Genomic DNA, 26,371 nt, shown 5'->3' on the forward strand with positions numbered 1-26,371 from the left:
AAGGGAAGGGAAGGAGGGGGTGAGAGTGAAAAGGGAAAAATGGGGAAGAGATGGAGAGAGAGAGAGAGAGAGAGAGAGAGAGAGAAGGGAAGGTAGAAAGAGAGAGCGGGATAGTGAGAAGGAAAAAGGGGAAGAGAGAGTGAGAGTGAGAGTGAGAGAGAGAGGGGGAGAGAGAGTGAAGGGAAGGGTAGGAGAGGGGGAGATTGAGAAGGGAAAATGGGGAAGAGAGAGAGCAAGAGAGAGAGAGAGAGAGAGAGAGAGAGAGAGAGAGAGAGAGAGAGAGAGAGAGAGAGAGAGAGAGAGAGTGAGAGAGGGAGGGAGAGAGAGAGAGAGAAGGCAAAGAGAGGGGGAGAGAGAGGGGGGGAGAGGGGGAGAGAGGGAGAAAGGGGAACGAGAGGGGAGATGGAAGAGCGAGAGGGGAGAGAGAGGCTAGGGGGAGAGAGAGGCTAGGGGGAGAGGGGAGGAGGGGAGAGAGATGGGAAAAGGGAGAGGGGAGAGATAATGGGAGGGGAGATATGTTAGAGAGGGAGAGATGTTAGAGGGGGGAGGTGTTAGAGGGAAGAGATGTTAGAGGGGAGAGACGGGAGAGGGAAGAGAGAGAGATAGGTAAAGAGAGCGATATAGGTAGAGAGTGAGATAGTGTGTGTTTGTGTTTGTGTGTGTGTGTGTGTGTGTGTGTGTGTGTGTGTGTGTGTGTGTGTGTGTGTGTGTGTGTGTGTGTGTGTGTGTGTGTGTGTGTTTGTGTGTACTCACCTAATTGTACTCACCTATTTGTGGTTGCAGGGGTCGAGACTCAGCTCCTGGCCCAGCCTTTTCACTGAGGGCTACTAGATCCTCTCCCTCCCTGCTCCATGAGCTTTATTATACCTCACCTTAAAGCTATGTATGGTTCCTGCCTCCACTACGTCACTTGCTAGGTTATTCCACTTCCTGACTACTCTACGACTGAAAAAATACTTTCTAACATCCCTTTGACTCATCTGGGTCTTCAACTTCCAATTATGGCCCCTTGTTTCTGTGTCCCTCTCTGGAACATCTTGTCTCTGTCCATATTGTCTATTCCACGCAGTACTTTGTATTTGTTGTCATGTCTCCCTAACCCTCCTGTCCTCCAGTGTCGTCAGCCGATTTCCCTCAACCTTTCTTCGTAGGACATTTTCCTTAGTTCTGGAACTAACCTGTCGCAAACCTTTGCACTTTCTCTAATTTCTTGACGTGCTTGATCAAATGTGGGTTCCAAACAGGTGCTGCATACTCCAATATGGGCCTGACGTACACGGTGTACAGTGTCTTGAACGATTCCTTACTAAGGTATCGGAACGCTATTCTCAGGTTTGCCAGGCGCCCGTATGCTGCAGCAGTTATCAGGTTGATGTGTGCTTCCGTCTGCGGTCTTCTTTGCCCTTCCCCGATCTTCACGACTTTGCATTTGGAGGGGTTAAATTCGAGAAGCCAGTTGCTGGACCAGATGTCGAGCCTGTCCACGACTGTTTGGAGTCCTGCCTGATCCTTATCTGATTTAATTTTCCTCATTAACTTCACATCATATGCGAACAGGGAAACTTCTGAGTCACATATACCATAAATAGCAGTGGTCCTAGAACCGACCCCTGTGGGACCCCACTCGTCACAGGTGCCCACTGTGATACCTCATCACGTACCATGACTCGTTGTTGCCTCCCTGTCAGGTATTCTCTGATCCATTGCAGTGCTCTTCTTGTTATATGTGCCTGACCCTCTAGTTTCTGCACTAGTCTCTTGTGAGGAACTGTGTCGAAGGCCTTGCAGTCCAAGAAGATGCAATCAACCCACCCCTCTCTCTCGTGTATTACTTCTGTTACTCTATCATAAAACTCCAGAAGGTTTGTGACACAGGATTTACCTTCCATAAAACCGTGCTAGTTGGTGTTTATACTCTCGTTCCGTTCTAGGTGCTCCACCACTCTCCTCCTGATAATCTTTTCCATGACTTTTCATGCTTTGCACGTCAGTGACACGGGTCTATAGTTCAGTGCCTCTTTTTTTGTTTGCTTTTTTAAATATGAGGACTACATTTGCGGTCTTCCATACCTCAGGTAGTTGCCCAGTTTCAAGGGACGTGTTGAAGATTGTGATCAGTGGCACACATAGCATTTCTGCTGCCTCTCTAAGGACCCATGGGGAGATGTTGTTTGGTCCCATTCCCTTTGATGTGTCAAGGTCCCTTAGCAGCTTCTTCACCTCCTCTTCAGTTGTATGTATGTCATCTGACACTTGTTGGTATATTCCTTGTTGGCATCCCCCTCTGTTCTGTCCGCTCAGAGGCCTTCCTGTCTCCACTGTAAATACTTCCTTAAATCTCTTGTTGAGCTCCTCACATACCTATTGATCGTTTCTTATGAGTTCTCCACCTTCTTTCCTCAGCCTGATCACCTGGTCTTTGACTATTGTCTTCCTCCTAATGTGGCTATACAACAGTTTTGGGTCAGACTTGGCTTTCGATGTTATGTCGTTTTCGTACTGTCGCTGGGCCTCCCTCATTATCTGTACATACTCGTTTCTGGCTCTTCGACTAGTCTCTCTATTTTCCTGGGTCCTTTGCCTCCTGTATCTTTTCCATTCTCTGTTGCATTTAGTTTTTGCCTCCCTACACCTTCGGGTAAACCAAGAACTCACTTTAGTCTTCCCATTAATTCTATTGCCCTTGGGAACAAACCTTTCCTCTGCCTCCCTGCATTTTGTTGTTACGTATTCCGTCATTTCATTTACTGACTTTCCTGCCAATTCTCTGTCTCACTGAACCCCCTGCAGGAACCTCCTCATATTTGTGTAGTCCCCCTTTTTATAGTTTGGCTTTTCCTATCCAACTCCTGTTACCCTCTCTACTTGTAATTCTACTATGTATTCAAAACACAGAACCATGTGATCACTAGCTCCAAGGGGCCTCTCATATGTGATGTCCTCAGTGTCTGAACTGCTCAGGGTAAACACAAGGTCCAGTCTTGCTGGTTCATCCTCCCCTTTCTCTCTGGTAGTGTCCTTAACATGTTGATGCATAAGGTGTGTGTGTGTGTGTGTGTGTGTGTGTGTGTGTGTGTGTGTGTGTGTGTGTGCGTGTGTGTGTGTGTTTGTGTGTACCACAGTGAAAATAAGAACCTCTATTAGCAGTCCAGTTCAATGTATTTTATTACTAATCTCAAAAAAAAATAAAAAATAAATAAAAGAAGAGATGAGAATTATTAAGCGAGTTAATTGGGTCAACTTTATCCATTACAACAACAACAATAACATTAGCAGCAACAAAAATAACAGCAGCAGCAACGACAACAGCAGCAGCAGCAACACCAACAGCAGCAGCAACAGCAGCAACACCAACAGCAACACCAACAGTAGCAGCAACAGCAGCAACACCAACAGCAGCAGCAACAGCAGCAACAGCAGCAACACCAAAATCAACAACTGTGAGGAAGTTGTGTGGAAGTTATGGTGTTGGGAGTTATATTATAATTATATTAAAAATAATTTATTATAGGTGGTTTACAAGTTAGGTTGTTTATAATGTGAGGATCTTCAAGCTTATAACATATATACTGTATATATATTCCAGAGGTACCACCTCAGGAACTGTGCTGGGGACCCTCATCATCAGAGAAAAAATACACTTGCTTCAGGGAAAACAAAGTTCTCCCTGAAGCTGTTTAAATATTGTCTTCTCCTACCACCCCTATATTCTATATCATATGTGGACTTTATTTAGAGACTAAATACATTGACAAAAATATAATAGGGAGTGTAACAACATAGATAACATCTCAGAGCTATATTTTGAATACTTCGTCCAGATCCTCGGCGGTGGGCTGCGTGCCCACAATGCTGCAGGCATTTCCCCTCTGGCTTGCAACAATGAGTCTCTGAAAGAGGATGCTGGCCACTCTGTGATCTTCGGTTTCTGTGATGAGTTTTTCACCCAGCTCTTTGAGGAACTTTAGAGCACACTTGCCCCATGCTCCAAGTGCCTCCGACCCTACTAGGATGAAGTTATAGCAAGGGGGAAGGCCCCCAAGCTGCTAGCAAATTTACTTGTCTTCTGAAGAAAGTCAACGATGATCCTTCAAACAATAGATCCTGGCACAACCTGCTGTTTTTTGGCAATGCCTGTTTGGCTGTCCCACCAAGGAGGGACAAGTCACTAGGAACACATGTTATTAGGGCAATAAATGCATTCCCAAGGGATGACAGCCTCGTCCGTCTCCCCCCTAGGGCGACAGACACCTGCCGGGCAAATGCCAACAACAGGACACCCGACGCCTCAAAAATCAGAGCCCAAATTAGCAAAAAAATAGAAGAGGGTAATACTATTGGAGCTCTGAGACTTATAACCAGTGAGGATACCATCGCTCCCAAGGAGGTCAGCACGGCGCAAGCTCTGAAGGACACACATCCACCCATGTATCCCAGTACCAACACTGACCTCACTGACATTGCATCAGGCGAAGAACATCTAACCTTACAGGATGCTGATGCGTATAAAGCTGCTATGCCATTTCCACAGGGTTCAGCAGGAGGTTTCACCGGTTTAAGGCCTCAACACTTAAAATAAATACTCAATCCAGCACTTAGTGATGTTTCAGAGAGGCTGCTGTCTGAACTCACCAAATTTTCCAACCTGTGCCTGACTGGCAGTGTCCAGAGGCCATCAGACCCCTTTTCTTTGGTGCCTCAATGTGTGCCCTCCGGAAAAAAAGATGGTGGAATCAGGCTCATTGCAGTGGACAACACCCTTCGGCGCCTAGTCGCCAAGGCTGCAGTAAGAAGAATGAGTCAAGAGGCTGCTGCAATGCTGAAACCAACTCAGCTCGGTTTTGGCGTTGAACAGGGCTGTAAAGTAGCTGCCCACACAGCACGAGTGTATATCAGCAACATGTCCGATGAAAAAGCCTTGGTCAAATTGGACTTTGCCAGCGCTTTCAACTCAGTCAGAAGGGATGCTGCTCTCCAAGCAGTTTATAGAAACTTCCCTTCCCTTTATCCCTTCAAAGAATCGTGTTATAGTGTGACTTCCAAACTATTGTTTGGGGAGCATGAAACTGACTCATGTGAGGGCGAGCAACAGGGGGACCCCTCTCGTCCCTTTCTATTCTGTTTGGTCATCAAGGAAGTCACAGAAGCACTCTCCAGTGAGCTCAATATCTGGTTCCTGGACGACGGTACCCTGGCTGGCACAACAGAATCTCTCCTAGAGGACATCAGTAAAATTAAAGACATGGGAGAAAGCCTGGGCCTTTCTTTAAACCCCACCAAATGTGAAATAGTTTCTACCAATCGACAGATGATCCAGAATATTAGCGCCGTTTTACCAGGAGCACAAGCCATTGATCCAGCCAATAGCACTCTCCTTGGTGCTCCTCTTGGGTCCAATGTCATCGACATGATCCTAGAAAAAAATATCTCAGACCTCCGGACGATGGAAAGCAGGATGAAAGACATTGACACACATGATGCCTTCTACCTACTCACCAGGTGCCTGTCAATCCCAAAACTTACCTACTTTCTGAGATGCTCCCCAGCCTTCAGCAGTCCAAAACTCAAGGAATATGACTCTCTCCTTAAGACCATGCTAGAGAGTGTATTGAATCTTTCCCAGGAAGAGGGACAGTGGTTGCAAGCCTCACTTCCGGTCAGGCTTGAGGGGCTGGGAGTACGCAGATCCTCCCAGATTGCTCTACCAACTTTCCTATCCTCTTCCAAAGCATCAAATGAGTAAATAAGACAAATTCTTCCTGAAAACCTCAGTGTCTCAGCAGAAATACAGGACCCTAACTATGCCAGTGCCATCGCTGAATGGGAGGCTCTTGCTGCTCCAGCACCAAACCTTAGTGCAGCACTGGCTCACAAGCAGTCAAGCTGGGATGGCCCGATCGCTGAAAAGGTGTTTGCCAACATGCTCAGGGCTGCAACATCAGATAGGGAGACTGCCCGTCTCCAGGCTGTGAGCGCACATCACTCTGGGGACTTCCTCCAAACAGTTCTCATATCGGCAATGGGAACGCGACTCGACCCTAAGACCCTCCATATTGCAGTGGCTCTTCGCCTTGCTGCTCCAATTCATACAGAATATACGTGTATTTGCACCGAAGCGCAAGCAGACCAATACGGTCTACATGGTCTTAAATGTTCCAAAACCAAGGGCTGGCATGCAAGACACAATGAGGTCAACGACATCATAAAGAGAATCCTTGCTACAGCTGGAAGCCCTGCCGAGAGGGAGCCCCGATCACTAGCAGCCAACAATATCCACAACCCAGCAAGCTCTTAGCATGGGACTATACCTGTGTGTCCACACTAGCTGACACCTATATCCATCACAGTGTGGGGCTACAGGGAGGAGCTGCTGACCACAGGGAGGAGCACAAGATCAGCAAGTACAGGGACATCAACCAACAGTGTCAATTTGTCCCAGTGGGATCAGAGATCTTGGGATTATGGGGAAAAAATGCCACACGTTTCCTTAAAGTACTGGGTTACAGACTCATCGACAGCACCAGGGACCCAAGGGCAGCCACTTTCATGTTCCAGCGCCTCAGTGTGGCCATCCAGAGGGGAAATGCTTGCTGCATACTTGGCTTGCGTCCGGCTTTGGAGGAGCCAGAGGAAACTGATGATCTTTAATACATTGTACCATTGTATTCATGTTTGTGTTTTCTCTAAATGTATTATGTTTATTAATAAATGTTCACATACAATATAAAATATATGGGGTGGTATATATATATATATATATATATATATATATATATATATATATATATATATATATATATATACATTATTTTTTATTAACACACTGGCCGATTCCCACCAAGGCAGGGTGGCCCGAAAAAGAAAAACTTTCACCATCATTCACTCCATCACTGTCTTGCCACAAGGGTGCTTTACACTACAGTTTTTAAACTGCAACATTAACACCCCTCCTTCAGTGTAGTAGGTTGGTAGACAGCAACCACCCAGGGAAGTACTACCGTCCTGCCAGGTGACTGTGAAACAGAAACCTGTAACTGTTTCACATGATGGTAGGATTGCTGGTGTCCTTTTCTGTCTCATAAACACGCTAGATAACAGGGATATCTTGCTACTCCTACTTACACTTTGGTCACACTTCACAGACACGCACATGCATATATATATACATACATACATCTAGGTTTTTTTTCTTTTTCTAAATAGCTCTTGTTCTTCTTTATTTCTTCTATTGTCCATGGGGAAGTGGAAAAGAATCTTTCCTCCGTAAGCCATGCGTGTCGTATGAAGCGACTAAAATACCGGGAGCGATGGGCTAGTAACCCCTTCTCCTGTAGACATTTACTAAAAAAAGAAAAGAAGAAGAAAAAAAAAATATGTATATATATATATATATATATATATATATATATATATATATATATATATATATATATATATATATATATATATATATATATATATATGTAAATATATATATAATGCATATATGTACATACATATATATATATATATATATATATATATATATATATATATATATATATATATATATATATATATATATATATAAATATATATATATATATATGTATATATATATATATATATATATATATATATATATATATATATATATATATATATATAATACATATATATATATATATATATATACCCTATATATATATATATATATATATATATATATATATATATAATGCATATATATATATATATATATATAATGCATATATATATATATATATATATATATATATATATATATATATATATATATATATATATATATATATATTATACCAGGAAAAGTATACGGTAGGGTTATAATTGAAAGAATTAGAGCTAAGACAGAATGTAGAATTGCGGATGAGCAGGGAGGTTTCAGAGTGGGTAGGGGATGTGTAGATCAAGTGTTTACATTGAAGCATATATGTGAACAGTATTTAGATAAAGGTAGGGAAGTTTTTATTGCATTTATGGATTTAGAAAAGGCATATGATAGAGTGGATAGAGGAGCAATGTGGCAGATGTTGCAAGTTTATGGAATAGGTGGTAAGTTACTAAATGCTGTAAAGAGCTTTTATGAGGATAGTGAGGCTCTGGTTAGGGTGTGTAGAAGAGAGGGAGAATACTTCCCGGTAAAAGTAAGTCTTAGACAGGGATGTGTAATGTCACCATGGGGTTGTAAAAGAAGTAAATGCTAGGGTGTTCGGGAGAGGGGTGGAATTAAATTATGGGGAATCAAATTCAAAATGGGAATTGACACAGTTACTTTTTGCTGATGATACTGTGCTTATGGGAGATTCTAAAGAAAAATTGCAAAGGTTAGTGGATGAGTTTGAGAATGTGTGTAAAGGTAGAAAGTTGAAAGTGAACATAGAAAAGAGTAAGGTGATGAGGGTATCAAATGATTTAGATAAAGAAAAATTGGATATCAAATTGGGGAGGAGGAGTATGGAAGAAGTGAATGTTTTCAGATACTTGGGAGTTGACGTGTCGGCGGATGGATTTATGAAGGATGAGGTTAATCATAGAATTGATGAGGGAAAAAAGGTGAGTGGTGCGTTGAGGTATATGTGGAGTCAAAAAACGTTATCTATGGAGGCAAAGAAGGGAATGTATGAAAGCATAGTAGTACCAACACTCTTATATGGATGTGAAGCTTGGGTGGTAAATGCAGCAGCGAGGAGACGGTTGGATGCAGTGGAGATGTCCTGTCTAAGGGCAATGTGTGGTGTAAATATTATGCAGAAAATTCGGAGTGTGGAAATTAGGAGAAGGTGTGGAGTTAATAAAAGCATTAGTCAGAGGGCAGAAGAGGGGTTGTTGAGGTGGTTTGGTCATTTAGAGAGAATGGATCAAAGTAGAATGACATGGAAAGCATATAAATCTATAGGGGAAGGAAAGAGGGGTAGGGGTCGTCCTCGAAAGGGTTGGAAAGAGGGGGTAAAGGAGGTTTTGTGGGCGAGGGGCTTGGACTTCCAGCAAGCGTGCATGAGCGTGTTAGATAGGAGTGAATGGAGACGAATGATACTTGGGACCTGACGATCTGTTGGAGTGTGAGCAGGGTAATATTTAGTGAAGGGATTCAGGGAAACCGGTTATTTTCATATAGTCGGACTTGAGTCCTGGAAATGGGAAGTACAATGCCTGCACTTTAAAGGAGGGGTTTGGGATATTGGCAGTTTGGAGGGATATGTTGTGTATCTTTATACGTATATGCTTCTAAACTGTTGTATTCTGAGCACCTCTGCAAAAGCAGTGATAATGTGTGAGTGTGGTGAAAGTGTTGAATGATGATGAAAGTATTTTCTTTTTGGGGATTTTCTTTCTTTTTTGGGTCACCCTGCCTCGGTGGGAGACGACCGACTTGTTGAAAAAAAAAAATATGTATAATACATATACACACACACACATATATATATATATATATATATATATATATATATATATATATATATATATATATATATATATATATATATATATATATATATATATGTATGTATGTATGAATGTATGTATGTATGTATGTATGTATGTATGTATGTATGTATGTATGTATGTATAGTCCAAGCCCCTCTCACACAAAACCTCCTTTACCCCCTCCCCCCAACCTTTCCTAGGCCGACATCTACCTCGCCTTCCCTCCACTACAGATTTATACACTCTCGAGGTCATTCTATTTAGTTGCACCCTCTCTACATGTCCGAACCACCTCAACAACCCCTCCTCAGCTCTCTGGATAAAAAATTTGGTAATCCCACACCACCTCCTAATTTCCAAAAAACAAATTCTCTGCAATATATTCACACCACACATTGCCCTCAGACACGACGTCTCCACTGCCTTCAGCTTTCTTTTTGTTGCAACATTCACCACCCAGAGAATATAACTATTCTCTCATATATTCCCTTCTTTGCTTCCACAGACTCCTCAGTGCACTACTTACCTTTTTCCTCTCGTCAGTTCTATGATTCACCTCATCATTCATAGACCTATCTGTTGACACGTCCACTCCCAAATATCTCAATACATTCATACCCTACCAAACTTATCCACCAACCTGGTTACCTGGAGGTTACCTGGAGGTTATTCCGGGGATCAACGCCCCCTCGGCCCGGTCCATGACCAGGCCTCCCGATGGATCAGGGCCTGATCAGCTAGGCTGTTACTGCTGGCCGCATGCAGTCCAACGTACGCGCCACAGCCCGGCTGATCCGGCACTGACTTTAGGTATCTGTCCAGCTCTCTCTTGAAGGCAGCCAGGGGTTTATTGGTAATTCCCCTAATGCTTGATGGGAGGCTGTTGAACAGTCTTGGGCCCCGGACACTTATGGTGTTTTCCCTTAGTGTACCAATGGCGCCTCTACTTTTATTGGGGGCATTTTGCATCGCCAGTCTTTTACTTTCGTAGGGAGTGATTTCTGTGTGCAGATTTGGGACCATTCCTTCCAAGATTTTCCAAGTGTAGATTATGATATATCTCTCCCTCCTGCGTTCCAACGAGTACAAGTCAAGTGCTTCCAAGCGTTCCCAGTAGTTAAGGTGCTTGACAGAACTTATACGTGCAGTAAAGGATCTCTGTACACTTTCTAGATCTGCGATTTCTCCTGCTTTGAATGGAGATGTTAATGCACAGCAGTATTCCAGCCTAGAGAGAACAAGTGATTTGAAAAAGATTGTCATTGGCTTGGCATCTCTCGTTTTGAACGTTCTCATTATCCATCCTATCATTTTCTTTGCACGTGCGATCGTGGCACTGTTGTGATCCTTGAAAGTGAGATCCTCAAACATTACTACTCCCAGGTCCCTTACATTATTTTTCCGCTCTACTGTATGGCCAGAGTCTGTAGTATACTCTATTCTAGTTATTATCTCCTCCAGTTTTCCATAACGGCTAACCGACGGGCTGGAGTTTTGAGACTCTATGACCGCGGGTTCAATCTCGGCCGGGGGTATGGTTTAGTTGGAATTTGTCCTCATTGAACATCATATTGTTTACCGTTGCCCACTGGAAAACTTTGTTTATATCTTCTTGGAGGTTAACCGCGTCCTCAGCAGATGGCAGCCTTATGCAGATCCTAGTATCATCCGCAAAGTATGATACGGTGCTGTGATGTATATCTCTGTCTATGTCTGATATGAGGATGAGGAATAAGATGGGGGCGAGTACTGTGCCTTGTGGAACAGAGCTCTTCACTATGGCAGCCTCCGATTTAACTCTGTTGACTACTACTCTTTGTGTTCGATTTGTTAGGAAGTTGAAGATCCATCTCCCCACTTTCCCAGTTATTCCTTTAGCACGTATTTTATGGGCTATTACGCCATGATCGCATTTGTCAAATGCTTTTTCAAAGTCTGTGTATATTACATCTGCATTCTGATTTTCTTCCAGTGCATCCAAGGCCATATCATAGTGATCCAGTAGTTGTGAGATGCAGGAGCGACCTGCCCTGAACCCATGTTGCCCTGGATTGTGCAGATTTTGGGAATCCAGGTGATCTGCAATCCTGCTTCTTAGCACTCTTTCAAAGATTTTTATGATGTGGGACGTCAGAGCAATTGGTCTATAGTTCTTAGCTAATGCTTTGCTGCCACCTTCATGGAGTGGGGCTATATCCGTTGTTTTAAGTGACTGTGGAATTTCACCCATGTCCAAGCTCCTCCTCCATAGTGTACTTAGGACACGCGAGAGGGGTTTCTTGCAGTTCTTAATGAAAACAGAGTTCCACGAGTCTGGGCCCGTGGCTGAGTGCATGGGCATGTTGTCAATGGCTTTTTTTTTTTAGGGTAATGTCGGAAATCTGGCATACATTTATGGAGTTTTGAGGCTCATTCATGAAGAAATCATTTGGGTCGTCGATCCTCAGACCGATTAGTGGTTCACTAAACACAGAGTCGTACTGGGATTTCAATATTTCACTCATTTCCTTGTTGTCATCTGTGTAAGTCCCATCCTGTCTCAGTAAGGGCCCGATACTAGATGTGGTATTTGCCTTGTTTTTGGCATATGAAAAGAAATATTTTGATTTTTTTCAATTTCACTAATAGCTTTAAGCTCCTCCTGTCTCTCCTGGTTCCTGTAAGAGTGATTTAACTTAAGTTCGATAGTTTCCACTTCCCTGGTCAGCGCCTCCTTTCGTGTATCTGCAACTTCTCTTCAGAATCTCCCAAAAGCACAGTGTCATCAGCAAAGAGGAACTGTGACAACTCTCACTTTGTGTTAGATTCTTTATCTTTTAACTCCACACCTCTTGCCAACACTCGAGCATTCACTTCTCTTACAACTCCATCTATAAATATTTTGAACAACCATTGTGGCATCACACATCCTTGTCTAAGGCCTACTTTTACTGGGAGATAAGCTCCCTCTCTCCTACATACTCTGACCTGAGCATCACTATCCTTGTAAAATTTATGGTAGAGTAATTATTTGTAGACAAAGTGTTTACAGTGAAGCATATAGGTGAACAGTATTTAAATAAGGGTAAAGAGATTTTCGTTACATTTACCGATTTGGAAAAGGCATTTCACTGGGTGGATAGGGTAGTAATGTGGCAGATGTTTCAAACGTATGGGATAACTGGCAGGTTACTGAATGCAGCTAACAATTTTTACGAGGATAGTGAGGATTAGGTTAGAGTATGTAGGAGAGAAGGAGAATATTTCCCAGAAAAAGTAGATCTTACACACTGTGATGTCACAATGGTTGTTCAATATATTTACAGATGGGGATGTAAGAGAAGTGAATGCTTGGGTGTTGGCAAGAGGTGTTCGATTAAAAAATAGTCTAACACATAGTGGGAGTTGTCACAGTTGCTCTTTGCTGATGACACTGTGCTTTTAGAAGATTCTGAAGAGAAGATGCAGAGTTAGTTAACGAATTTAGGAGTATGTACAAGAAGGAAATCAAAACTGCCATAGGAAAAAGCAAGGTGTGAGGATAACAACAAACAAAAAAATAGGTAATGAACGACTAGATATCAGATTAGAGGAAGGGAGTATAGAGGAGGCGAATGTGTTCAGATATTTGGGAGTGGACTTGTCTGCAAACGGGCCCATGAAAAAAACAGGTGAACCATAGAACTAATGAAGAGAAAAAGATGAGTGGTGCACTGAGGAGTCTGTGGAGACAAAGAACGTTATCTATGGACGCAAAGAGGGAAATGTATGATAGTATAGTGGTACCAACACTCTTATAAAAGGTGTGAATCCTATAAGGTGAATGTTGCAACAAGGAGGAGTCTGGAGACAGTGGAGATATCGTGTCTGAGGGCAAAGTGCTGTGTGAATATAAAGCAGAGAATCAGTAGCTTGAAGATTAGAAGGAGGCATGGAAGGCAGAGGAAGGTTTCTTAAGATAGTTTGGACATTCAGAGAGGGTGGACCAAATTGAATGACTTGGACGGCATATAAATCTGTAGTGGAAGGAAGACGGGGTAGGTGTTATCCTAGGAGAGGTTGGAGGGAGGGGGTAAAGGAGGTTTTGTGTGCGAGGGGCTTGGACTTCCAGCATGTGTGCGTGAGCATGTTAGATAGGAGCGAGTGGAGACGAATGGATTTTATGACTTGACGTGCTGTTAGAGTGTGAGCAAGGTAACATCTATGAAGGGATTCAGTGAAACCGGTTAGCCGGACTTAAGCCCTGGAGGTAGAAAGTACAGTGTCTGCGGTCTGAAGGAGGGGTGGTAATACGTTACAGTTTTTTAACTGTAGTGTAGGCGCGCCTCTGGCAAGATAGTGATGGAGTGAATGATGATGAAAGTGTTTCTTCTTTCTCGGGTCACCCTGCCTTGGTGGGAAACGGCCGATGTGTTAGTAAAATTAAATAAATAAATATATAAATATATATATATATATATATATATATATATATATATATATATATATATATATATATATATATATATATATATATATATATATATATATATATATATATATATATGTCGTGCCGAATATGTAAAACTGGTCAATTAGCAAGAACTCATTTAAAATTAAGTCCTTTCTAAAATTTTCTCTTATACGTTTAAAGATATATTTTTTTCATTAATGTTGATGTAAAAATTTATAATTTTGCACCAAAAGGAACTTAGAAAACTTACCTAACCTTATTATAACAAGAACAATTTATTTTAGCCTAACCCAACTTAATATATTTTAGATTTGTTTACAGTAATTTAATACTAAACAAACACAGTGAAATATATTTTTTTCGTTAGGTTCAGAATGATTTTGGCGAAATTATTGCATACACAAATTTTCACTTGTCCTATATGGCATGATGAGCGTTGCTATTTAAGCCAGGATCGCAAGTTCTGCCTATTCAGCACGACATATACATATACATATATATACATATACATACATATACATACATATACATATATACATACATATACATATACATACATATACATATACATACATATATATATATATATATATATATACTTCAGCTATTAAATTTAGTATTACTGAGCGAGTATGTATAGGTTTCATACAGCCTCAGTGACCCTCACGTAGTAGATAGCTTTCAAACTTAATAAACCAAGAAAGCAAAGGTAAAATAATCAAGTTTAGTCACATCAACAAAATATTTCAGAAACTGGTAACACACTTTGTAACATACATTGTATTACTGTAAAACCCATTGTAACACACACTGTAACACACATTGTAACACACACTGTAACACACATTGTAACACACATTGTAACACACACTGTAACACACATTGTAACACACACTGTAACACACACTGTAACACACATTGTAACACATACTGTAACACACATTGTAACACACACTGTAACACACATTGTAACACACATTGTAACACACACTGTAACACACACTGTAACACACACTGTAACACACATTGTAACACACACTGTAACACACACTGTAACACACATTGTAACACATACTGTAACACACATTGTAACACACACTGTAACACACATTGTAACACACACTGTAACACACACTGTAACACACATTGTAACACACATTGTAACACATACTGTAACACACATTGTAACACACACTGTAACACACATTGTAACACACACTGTAACACACACTGTAACACACACTGTAACACACATTGTAACACATACTGTAACACACATTGTAACACACACTGTAACACACATTGTAACACACACTGTAACACACACTGTAACACACACTGTAACACACATTGTAACACACACTGTAACACACATTGTAACACACACTGTAACACACATTGTAACACACACTGTAACACACACTGTAACACACACTGTAACACACATTGTAACACACACTGTAACACACACTGTAACACACACTGTAACACACATTGTAACACATACTGTAACACACATTGTAACACACACTGTAACACACACTGTAACACACACTGTAACACACACTGTAACACACATTGTAACACACACTGTAACACACATTGTAACACACACTGTAACACACATTGTAACACACACTGTAACACACATTGTAACACACACTGTAACACACATTGTAACACACACTGTAACACACATTGTAACACACACTGTAACACACATTGTAACACACACTGTAACACACATTGTAACACACACTGTAACACACATTGTAACACACACTGTAACACACATTGTAACACACACTGTAACACACATTGTAACACACACTGTAACACACATTGTAACACACACTGTAACACACATTGTAACACACACTGTAACACACATTGTAACACACACATTGTAACACACACTGTAACACACATTGTAACACACACTGTAACACACAGTGTAACACACACTGTAACACACATTGTAACACACACTGTAACACACATTGTAACACACACTGTAACACACATTGTAACACACACTGTAACACACATTGTAACACACACTGTAACACACACTGTAACACACATTGTAACACACACTGTAACACACATTGTAACACACACTGTAACACACATTGTAACACACATTGTAACACACATTGTAACACACATTGTAACACACATTGTAACACACATTGTAACACACACTGTAACACACATTGTAACACACACTGTAACACACATTGTAACACACACTGTAACACACATTGTAACACACATTGTAACACACATTGTAGCACACACTATAAAATACACTGTATCACACTCTGTAACACACACACACTCTAATATAAACTGTGACACACTATAACACTGTGATACACACTGTGACACACTGACACACACTGTAACAGTGTGACACACTGACAGACACTGTGACGCACACTGTAACACACACTGTGACACAAACCGTAGCACATACTGTGGCATACACTGTGACACACTGTGTCGCACACTGTAACGCACACTGTGACAAACACTGTGACACGCACCGTAACACACATTGTGATATCCACTGTGACACACACTGTGACATATACTGTAACACTGCGACACACACTGTGACACACAGTGTAGCAATGTGACACTCACTGTAACACTGAAACATACATTGTAACTCACACTATGACACACACTGTAACACTGTGACATACACTTTAACCCTGTGACACACCCAGCAACACTGTAATACACTGTGACACACTATAACACACCCTGTAACACACACTGTAACACTCTGTGACACACACTGTAACACACTCTGTGTCACACAGTGACACTCACTGTAACATACACTGTGACACAATGAGGCACACACTGTAACACAGTGACACACTGTGACACACAGTTACACACACACTGTAACACACTGTAACGCTGAGAGACACTGTAGCACTGTGAGACTGTGACACGCACTGTGACACTCTGCGACACACTGTAACACACACTGTGACACACACTGTAACACACTGTAACACTGCGACACACAATGTAACACATACACTAAAACACAGGTACAGGAGGCATAGGACCCAGGAAAACAAGATCAGTAGAAGAGCCAGAAACGAGTATGCGCAGATAAGGAGGGAGGCCCAGTGACAGTATGAAAACGACATAGCATCGAAAGTCAAATCTGACCCTAAACTGCTGTATAGCCACATTAGGAGGAAGACAACAGTCAAGGACCAGGTGATAAGGCTGAGGAAAGAAGGTGGAGAACTCACAAGAAACGATCAAGAGGTATGTGAGGAGCTCAACACGAGATTTAAAGAAGTATTTACAGTAGAGACAGGAAGGCCTCTGGGGGGACATACCAGATGGGGACACCAGCAAGGAATACACCAACAAGTGTTGGACGACATACATACAGATGAGGAGGAGGTGAAGAAACTGCTAAGGGACATCGATACCTCAAAGGCAATGGGACCGGACAACATCTCCCCGTGGGTCCTTAGAGAGGGAGCAGATATGTTGTGCGTGCCACTTACCACAATCTTCAACACGTCCCTGGAAACTGGGCAACTACCTGAGGTATGGAAGACGGGAATTGTAGTTCCCATTTTTAAAAAAGGAGACAGAAAAGAGGCACTAAACTATAGACCTGTGTCATTGACGTGTATAGTATGCAAAGTTATGGAGAAGATTATCAGGAGGAGAGTGGTGGAGCACCTGGAACGGAACAAGAGTATAAATGCCAACCAGCACGGATTCATGGAAGGCAAATCCTGTGTCACAAACCTTCTGGAGTTTTATGATAAAATAACAGAAGTAAGACACGAGAGAGAGGGGTGGGGGGTTGATTGCATCTTCTTGGACTGCAAGAAAGAATTTGACACAGTTCCTCACAAGAGATTAGAGCAGAAGCTAGAGCATCAGGCGCATATAACAGGAAGGGCACTGCAATGGATCAGAGAATACCTGACAGGGAGGCAACAACGAGTCATGGTACGTAATTATGTATCACAGTGGGCACCTGTGACGAGCGGGGTTCCACAGGGGTCGGTCCTAGGACCAGTGCTATTTTTGGTATATGTGAACGACATGATGGAAGGGTTAGACTCAGAAGTGTCCCTGTTTGCAGATGATTTGAAGTTAATGAGGAGAATTAAATCAGATGAGGACCAGGCAGGACTTCAAAGAGACCTGGACAGACTGGACACCTGGTCCAGGAAATGGCTTCTCGAATTTAATTCTGCCAAATGCAAAGTCATGAAGATAGGGGAAGGGCACAGAAGACCACAGACAGAGTATAGGCTAGGTGGCCAAAGACTGCAAACCTCACTCAAGGAGAAAGATCTTGGGGTGAGTATAACACCGAGCATGTCTCCGGAAGCACACATCAACCAGATAACTGCTGCAGCATATGGGCGCCTGGCAAACCTGAGAACAGCATTCCGATACTTTAGTAAGGAATCGTTCAAGACACTGTACACCGTGTATGTCAGGCCCATACTGGAGTATGCAGCACCTGTTTGGAACCCGCACTTGATAAAGCACGTCAAGAAACTAGAGAAAGTACAAAGGTTTGAGACAAGATTAGTTCCAGAGCTAAGGGGAATGTCCTATGAAGAAAGATTAAGGGAAATCGGCCTGACGACACTGGAGGACAGGAGGGTCAGGGGAGACATGATAACGACATATAAAATACTGCGCGGAATAGACAAGGTGGACAAAGACAGGATGTTCCAGGGAGGGGACACAGAAACAAGAGGCCACAATTGGAAGTTGAAGACGCAAATGAGTCAGAGAGATATTAGGAAGTATTTCTTCAGTCATAGAGTTGTTAGGCAGTGGAATAGCCTAGAAAGTGATGTAGTGGAGGCAGGAACCATACACAGTTTTAAGACGAGGTTTGATAAAGCTCATGGAGCGGGGAGAGAGAGGGCCCAGTAGCAACCTGTGAAGAGGTGGGGCCAGGAGCTAAGACTCGACCCCTGCAACCACAAATAGGTGAGTACAAGTAGGTGAATACAGTGTAACTCTGTGGCACACACTCTAACACATTGTAACACCCACTGTGACACATTGTAACACACACTGTAACACACATTGTAACACACTGTAACACACTCTGTGGCACACTATAACGTACACTATAACACACTGCGACGCACGCTGTAACAACCACTGTAACACACACTGTGACTGTAACACAGTGACACGCACACTGCAACACACACTGTAACACACACTGTGACACTGTGATAAACACTATAACACACTCTATTACACTGTAACACTGTGGCACACTCTGCCACACACTATAACACTGTCACATACTGCGAAACACTCTGTGACACACTGTACCGCACTATGTGACATTGTGACAAACACTATGACACACACTGCAACACACATTGTGGCAGCCACTGTGACACATACTGTGACATACGCAGTAACACTGTGACGCACACTGTGACATACACAGCAACACTGCGACACACACTGTGACATTCACTGTAACACACACTGTGACACACTGTAACACTGTGACATACACTGTAACACTGTGACACACCCTGTAGCACTGTAACACACTGTGCCACACTGTGACGCATAGTATGACACAAACTGTAACACACTCTGCAACACTGTGACACACACTGTAACACACTCTGTAACACATTCTATGTCACGCAATGAAACATTCACTGTAACATTCACTGTGACACATTGTAACACATACTGTAGCACTGTGACACACACTGTGACACACACTGTAACACAAACTGTGACACACACTGTGACACACACTGTAACACAAACTGTGACATACACTGTAATACTTTGACACTTGTGACACATATAGTAACACACACTGTAACACACTCTATGACACATTGAAACACTGTGACACACACTGTAACACATTCTATGACACACACTGTAACCCTCACTGTGAAATACACTGTGACACACTGTAACACACTGTAACACACTGTGGCACACACTGTAACACACACTGTTACATACACTGTGACACTATGACACTCTGACACACACTGCACTCTAACACTCTGTGACACATTGTAATACACTGTGACACACACTGTAACACACATTGTGACATTCACTGTGACACTATGACACTCACTCTGACACACACTGCAACACGCTCTGTGACACTGTAACATACACTGTAACACAGTGTAATACACATTGTGACACACACTATAACATACACTATGACACACACCGTGACACACTGTGACACAATCTGTAACACATACTGCAACACACACTGTGACACACTGTGACACACACAGTAACATTGTGACACGCTGTGACACAATCTGTGACATACACAGTTACACACTCTTTGACACACTACAACATACAATATGCCGCACACTGTGACACACACTGTAAATCACAATGTAACACACGCTATAACACACACTGTGACACACTCATTGTAACACTGACATACACACGTAACGCACGCTCTGTAATACACACTGTGACGCACACTAACACACGCTATGACACACACTGTAACACTGTGACACACACTGTAACACTGTGACACACAGTTGCGCACAGCATGACATACACTGTAACACAAACTGTGATACACACTGTAACACACATTGTAACACTGTGACACACACTAACACAAACTGTGACACACTCTGTAACACACACTTTGACACACACTGTAACACTCTAGCAAAAACTGTGACATACACTGTAACACTGTCACACACTCTGTGACACACTGTGACACACTCTGTGACAAACTGTGACACACACTGGCACCCACAGTTTGATGTACAGTAACACGTGCTGTGACACACTCTGTGACACACTGTGACACACTGTAACATACACAGTGACACACACCATAACACACTGTAACATACACAGTGACACACACCATAACACACTGTAACATACACAGTGACACACGCCATAACACACTGTAACAGACATTTTAAACAATGTGACACACTGTAACACACTGTGACACAACTCTGACACACATTCTAACATACACAGTAACACTTTAACACATTGTGACACACACTGACACACATTGTAACACAGTAACACTCATTGTAACACTGACACACTGTAACATACCGTAACACGCTTTAATACACACTGTACCACACACTGTAAGACACTGACACACACGCACTGTAACACAGTGATAAACACGGTGATGAACATAGTGAACATGGTAATGAACACAGCGATGAACATAGTGAACATGGTAATGAACACAGTGATGAACATAGTGAACATGGTAATGAACACAGTGATGAACATAGTGAACATGGTAATGAACACAGTGATGAACATAGTGAACATGGTAATGAACACAGTGATGAACATAGTGAACATGGTAATGAACACAGTGATGAACATAGTGAACATGGTAATGAACACAGTGATGAACATAGTGAACATGGTAATGAACACAGCGATGAACATAGTGAACTTGGTAATGAACACAGCGATGAACATAGTGAACATGGTAATGAACACAGCGATGAACATAGTGAACATGGTAATGAACACAGTGATGAACATAGTGAACATGGTAATGAACACAGCGATGAACATAGTGAACATGGTAATGAACACAGCGATGAACATCGTGAACATGGTAATGAACACAGTGATGAACATAGTTAACATGGTAATGAACACAGTGATGAACATAGTGAACATGGTAATGAACACAGTGATGAACATAGTGAACATGGTAATGAACACAGCGATGAACATAGTGAACATGGTAATGAACACAGTGATGAAGACAGTGAACATGGTAATGAACACAGTGATGAACATAGTGAACATGGTAATGAACACAGTGATGAACATAGTGAACATGGTAATGAACACAGTGATGAACATAGTGAACATGGTAATGAACACAGTGATGAACATAGTGAACATGGTAATGAACACAGTGATGAAGACAGTGAACATGGTAATGAACACAGTGATGAACATAGTGAACATGGTAATGAACACAGTGATGAACATAGTGAACATGGTAATGAACACAGTGATGAACATAGTGAACATGGTAATGAACACAGCGATGAACATAGTGAACATGGTAATGAACACAGTGATGAACATAGTGAACATGGTAATGAACACAGCGATGAACATAGTGAACATGGTAATGAACACAGCGATGAACATAGTGAACATGGTAATGAACACAGTGATGAACATAGTGAACATGGTAATGAACACAGCGATGAACATAGTGAACATGGTAATGAACACAGTGATGAACATAGTGAACATGGTAATGAACACAGCGATGAACATAGTGAACATGGTAATGAACACAGCGATGAACATCGTGAACATGGTAATGAACACAGTGATGAACATAGTTAACATGGTAATGAACACAGTGATGAACATAGTGAACATGGTAATGAACACAGCGATGAACATAGTGAACATGGTAATGAACAAATTGCGAAGTGTCTTTTATTTGTCTTCTTTTTGTTTGACAAGAGAGAGAGAGAGAGAGAGAGAGAGAGAGAGAGAGAGAGAGAGAGAGAGAGTCCCGAAGCTGTGCTCCAGGTAACCATGACGACCAGCCGCAGGTGAGGGGAAGATGAAGGACAGGGAGGAGGCAGATAAGAGGAAGGTTATGTGAAGAGGATTCAGATGAGGGGAAGGATGTGGGAGGAGCAGGAGAAGGAAGATGAGAGAAAGATGTACAAGGCAGATGAGGGGAAGATGTAGGAGAAGGAGGCAGATGAGGGGAAGATGTACAAGGCAGATGAGGGGAAGATGTAGGAGAAGGAGGCAGATGAGGGGAAAATGTTCGTGAAAGAGGCAGGTGAGATGCGAGAGAACGGAAGTGAGGAGTGAGGGAGGGGAGGTGAAAGGTGTGAGAGGGGAGGTGAGGGGTGAGAGAGGGGAGGTGAGGGGTGAGAGAGAGGAGGTGAGGGGTGAGAGAGGGAAGCTGAGCGGTGAGAGAGGGGAGGTGAGGGGTGAGCGAGGGAAGCTGAGGGGTGAGAGAGGGGAGGTGAGGGGTGAGCGAGGGTAGCTGAGGGGTGAGAGAGGGGAGGTGAGGGGTGAGAGAGGGAAAGTGAAGGGTAAGAGAGGGGAGGTGAGGGGTGATAGAGGGAAGCTGAGGGGTGAGAGAGGGGAGGTGAGGGGTGAGCGAGGGAAGCTGAGGGGTGAGAGAGGGGAGGTGAAGGGTGAGAGAGGGGAGGTGAGGGGTGAGAGAGGGAAGCTGAGGGGTGAGAGAGGGGAGGTGAGGGGTGAGAGAGGGAAGCTGAGGGGTGAGAGAGGGGAGGTGAGGGGTGAGAGAGGGTAGGTGAGGGGTGAGAGAGGGAAGCTGAGGGGTGAGAGAGGGGAGGTGAAGGGTGAGAGAGGGCAGGTGTGGGGTGAGCGAGGGGAGGTGAGGGGTGAGAGAGGGGAGGTGAGGGGTGAGAGAGGGAAGCTGAGGGGTGAGAGAGGGGAGGTGAGGGGTGAGAGAGGGGAGGTGAGGGGTGAGAGAGAGAAGCTGAGGGGTGAGAGAGGGGAAGCGAGGGGTGAGAGAGGGGAGGTGAGGGGTGAGAGAGGAGAGGCGAGGGGTGAGAGAGGGAAGCTGAGGGGTGAGAGACGGGAGGTGAGGGGTGAGAGAGAGAAGCTGAAAGGCGAAAGAGAGAAGATGAGGGGTGAGAGAGGGAAGCTGAGGGGTGAAAGAGGGGTGAGAGAGGGAAGCTGAGGGGTGAGAGAGGGGAGGTGAAGAGTGAGAGAGGGGAGGTGAGGGGTGAGAGAGGGAAGCTGAGGTGTTAGAGACGGGAAGTGAGGGGTGAGTGAGGGGTGGTGAGGGGTGAGAGAGGGAAGGTGAGGGGTGAGAGAGGGAAGCTGAGGTGTTAGAGACGGGAAGTGAGGGGTAAGTGAGGGGTGGTGAGGGGTGAGAGAGGGAAGGTGAGGGGTGAGAGAGGGGAGGTGAGGGGTGAGATGGGGAGGTGAAGGGTGAGTGAGGGGTGGTGAGGGGTGAGTGAAGGGTGGTGAGGGGTGAGTTAGGGGTGGTGAGGGGTGAGAGAGGGAATGTGAGGGGGAGAGAGGGGAGATGAGGGGTGAGAGACGGGAAGTGAGGGGTGAGTGAGGGGTGGTGAGGGGTGGTGAGGGGTGGGTGAGGGGTGGTGAGGGGTGAGAGAGGGAATGTGAGGGGGAGAGAGAGAAGCTGAAGGGTGAGAGAGGGAAGGTGAGGGGTGAGAGAGGGGAGGTGAGGGGTGAGAGAGGGAAGGTGAGGGGTGAGTGAGGGCAGAGTTACAGCCTGAGGGGAAAGGTACACAGACTGATTCACTAATGAGGAAGATGAATGGCGAGGGGAAGGAAGAAAGGAAGGAGAGACAAGGAATATAATAATAAACAGAGAGAAAGTGATGGAAAAAAATGTTAATAAGACGAAGGAAGAGGAGGAGGAAGAAGAGGAGAAAGAAGAAGAGGAGGAGGAGGAAGAGGAGAAAGAACAAGAGTAGGAGAAAGAAGAGGAGAAGAAGAGGAGGAAGAAGAGGAGAAGGAAGAAGAAGATTAGGAAGAAGAGGAGAAGAAGAAGAGGAGGAAGAAGAGGAGAAGGAAGAAGAAGATTAGGAAGAAGAGGAGAAGAAGAAGAGGAGGAAGAAGAGGAGAAGGAAGAAGAAGAGGAGGAAGAAGAGGAGAAGAAGAAGAGGAGGAGGAAGAAGGGGAGAAAGAAGAAGAAGAAGAGGAGAAGAAAGAAGAGGAGGAGGAAGAAGAGAAGATGAAGAAGAGGAGGAGGAAGAAGAGGAGTAAAAGAAGAGGAGGAGGAAGAAGAGGAGTAAAAGAAGAGGAGGAGAAGGAAGAGGAGAAGGAAGAAGACGAGGAAGAAGAAGAGGAGAAGAAGAAGAGGAGGCGGAAGAAGAGGAGAAGGAAGAAAAGGAGGAGGAAGAAGAGGAGAACAAGAAGAGGAGGAGGAAGAAGAGGAGAAGAAGAAGAGAAGGAGGAAGAAGAGGAGAACAAGAAGAGGAGGAGGAAGAAGAGGAGAAGAAGAAGAGAAGGAGGGAGAAGAGGAGAAAAAGAAGAGGAGGAGGAAGAAGAGGAGAAGAAGAAGAAGAGGAGGAGGAAGAAGAGGAGAAGAAGAAGAGGGGGAGGAAGAAGAGGAGAATGAAGAAGAGGAGGAGGAAGAAGAGGAGAAGAAAAAGAGGAGGAGGAAGAAGAGGAGAAAGAAGAAGAGGAGGAAGAAGAAAAGGAGAAAGAAGAAGAGGAGGAGGAAGAAGAGGAGAAAGAAGAAGAGGAGGAAGAAGAAAAGGAGAAAGAAGAAGAAGAGGAGGAAGAAGAGAGAAAGAAGAGAGGAGGAAAAAGAGGAGAAGGAAGAAGAGGGGAAGGAAGAAAAGGAGGAGGAAGAAGAGGAGAGCAAGAAGAAGATGAGGAAGAAGAGTAGAACAAGAAGAGGAGAACAAGAAGAGGAGGAGGAAGAAGAGGAGGAAGAAGAAGAGGAGAAGGAAGAAGAAGAGGAGGAAGAAGAGGTGGAGAAGAAGAGGAGAAAGAAGAAGAAAAGATACGAGACAAAGGCTGGGTTTTTAATTAACAATAATTACCAGAGCTTGATAAATACACACACACACACACAAACACACACACACACACACACACACACACACACACACACACACACACACACACACACACACACACACACACACGCACACACATACACACATACACACACACACATGAGGTATGTCCTACGAGGAGAGGTTAAGGGAAATCAACCTGACGACACTGGAGGACAGGAGAGATAGGGGGACATGATAACGACATACAAAATACTGAGAGGAATTGACAAGGTGGACAAAGACAGGATGTTCCAGAGATTGGACACAGTAACAAGGGGACACAGTTGGAAGCTGAAGACACAGATGAATCACAGGGATGTTAGGAAGTATTTCTTCAGCCACAGAGTAGTCAGTAAGTGGAATAGTTTGGGAAGCGATGTAGTGGAGGCAGGATCCATACATAGCTTTAAGCAGAGGTATGATAAAGCTCACGGCTCAGGGAGAGTGACCTAGTAGCGATCAGTGAAGAGGCGGGGCCAGGAGCTCGGACTCGACCCCCGCAACCTCAACTAGGTGAGTACAACTAGGTGAGTACACACACACACACACACACACACACACACACACACACACACACACACACACACACACACACACACACACACTGGTGACAAATTTTCAGAGAATTGGGTGGTTTGCGAGTGGAAGGATACGGCCTGTCAGAGTAACTTTCAAGGAAGAATCAGTTCGAACCAGGATTCTGCAAGAGAAAGCAAGACTGAGGGACAAAGAGGGGTACCAGAGAGTATACCTCGACCGCGACAGAACACAAGAAGAAAGGACTACACTGAAAGAGAGGGTACAGAGACGCAAGGAGGAACGAGAAGCAATGAAAATGAGCAGGACCCAGACACAGGAGGAAGGGCAAACACACCCCACA

The sequence above is a fragment of the Cherax quadricarinatus genome, chromosome 6, assembly GCF_038502225.1.
Source record: "Cherax quadricarinatus isolate ZL_2023a chromosome 6, ASM3850222v1, whole genome shotgun sequence".
In the NCBI taxonomy this organism is placed as follows: Eukaryota; Metazoa; Arthropoda; class Malacostraca; order Decapoda; family Parastacidae; genus Cherax; species Cherax quadricarinatus.